The following is a 2,189-nucleotide window of genomic DNA, read 5'->3' on the forward strand; positions in this document are numbered from 1 at the left end:
AGACCTCAAACAGATGTGAAAGATATCTAAAGAATCCCAATTATTCTCAGACTCTTTGAGTAAAAATTTATTTGTCAAAGTCTTCTATGTGATGAAAAAGGACTTAATCTGCTACAGCTAGATTTAAGGACCAGAATTTAAGGTAAATTAGAAGTTAAGGTAAGTAGATTGTGGGTAGGGTTGACAGTCATTGAGTTAATAAAAAGTAATAAAACTTGTGCTTGCTTCGGCAGCACATATACTAAAATTGGAACGATACAGAGAAGATTAGCATGGCCCCTGTGCAAGGATGCGTTCCATATTTTAAAAAAAAAAGTAATAAAAATTGAAAATTGAAGAAGATATTCTGCTACTATCCTTAAAGAGGAAAAGAACATTGTGGACAGACTCACTTTGTAGACATAAAAGTGAGGTCTGTTAAGACTCTAAACTGGCACCAACACAAGCTCCAGAGAAGGCTGAAGACTACCTTATCACCACTTCCAGAGAGAAGCTCAAGCTGGAATAAGAGTTGTGATAAATACATGAAGGTGACCACCAAAACTTTCAAGCTCTTTTCCTTGACAATACCATAGTACCACAGCAACAAATTTTTATCCATTCTTAAAATGTCCTTTTTTCTTTTTTTCTTAATCTGAGCCATACTCAGCAGTGCTCAAAGGTTACTCCTGACTGCTCTTCTTGAGAGTTTAAGGGACCAATATGGAATATTGGAGATGGAAGCAAGTTGGCTACATGCAAGGCAAGGGCCCTACCTGCTGTACTATCTCTCTGGCTCCAGGTTTTCTCTCTTAAGCTATATGTCAAGCATATGTATGGTCATCAGATTATTAATACATATCAGAAGTTAAATATACTTCAAATGTTTGAATGCGGTTCTTACAATTTTGTTGAAATATATTTCACATAAGTAAAGTGGACATGCTTTAATGTACAAGTCTATAGTTTTTAGTGTATTCACTGAATGATCATTACTATCAATACAAATTAATTTTAGAACATATTCTCCACTTCAAATGTAAAATTGCTGAGTTCAGGCCAGAAAGTTAGCATAGCAGTTAGGGTGCTTGTTTTGCAAATGGCTAAAATGGACTTAGTGCCTAGCACCACATATTGTTCCCCAGATCCCACCAGAAAGAGTAGGACAAGAGCAAATGTAAACAAAAGTAAATGTAAGCACATTCAGGCATGCCCCACAAAACAATATAACACAAAAATAATTTCAACCTATAGTGACTATTTAAATTTAGGGGAACTGGGCTTAGAGCATTATAACAGCTAGTAAGGAGCTTGCTTTGCACAGGGTCCCCTGCTGCTGACCCAAGTTCAGTTGATGGCATTCATTATCACTGAGATCTACCAAGAGTGATTATTGAGTGCAGAATCAAAAATAACCCCTGAGCACTGCTGGGTGTATCCAAAAACCAAAAAAGTTAAAACTTAAATCAAATTTTAAAAGGATGCCATTTCTTTAATAAATAAATACAGAGAACTGCCAAACAGTATCCAAAAAAAATGATTATACCATTCACATTTTTACCAGCAATGTATAAATTTTTCATTTTCTCTACACCCTCATCATAACATGTCCTTTTAATTTTAGTCAGACAAATATATGAAAGTGGCATTAGTTTCATTTTTTTTTTCAGGTGGTTTTTACTCGTTTTTTTTTAATTTTTGCTTTCCTTTGGCAAGCAATTTGGAACATACTTTCATGTTATATTAGTTATGTGTACATGCTTTATGAAAAATGTCTAATTAAATATTCTCATTAATTGAGCTTTTTTCTTTTGATTATTGAATTATAAAGTTGAGTCCTTCGATAGCTCAGTCTGTAGGTGTGTGAATTAAAAAAGTTATTTCTATCTTGGTATAGAAGTCACTGATCAAACAAACAATTTTCAGATATTTTTCTTATTATGTCAACTGTCCTTTCACCTTATTAGTGGTGTCCATTGTAGCATAAATGCTATTCATTTTGGTGAGACCCAACAATCTATTTTATTTTTCTTTTCTTGCTCATGATTTTTAAATCATGTCTAAGAAAACATTACCTCAGACCTTAGAGATGCTTAGTTGACTAGAGCTCATGCTTTCCTTGTCAGGGGTCTGGGTAAAATATCTAGGTCCTCTGACTACTGCCAAGTATCACCCCCAAAGTAAAAGTAAGCTAGGAGTAGTCTCTGAGT

General features: G+C 34.4%; 1 non-coding gene across 1 annotated transcript; it reads left to right on the forward strand.

Moving 5' to 3' along the window:
• The first annotated feature begins 217 nt into the window (after positions 1-217).
• On the forward strand, positions 218-324 carry LOC126026813 (U6 spliceosomal RNA). Its single transcript, XR_007502028.1, has one exon. It is a non-coding gene; the product is annotated as a U6 spliceosomal RNA (small nuclear RNA).
• The last annotated feature ends 1,865 nt before the right edge of the window (positions 325-2,189 follow it).

Source organism: Suncus etruscus, chromosome 13, assembly GCF_024139225.1.
Source record: "Suncus etruscus isolate mSunEtr1 chromosome 13, mSunEtr1.pri.cur, whole genome shotgun sequence".
NCBI lineage: Eukaryota > Metazoa > Chordata > Mammalia > Eulipotyphla > Soricidae > Suncus > Suncus etruscus.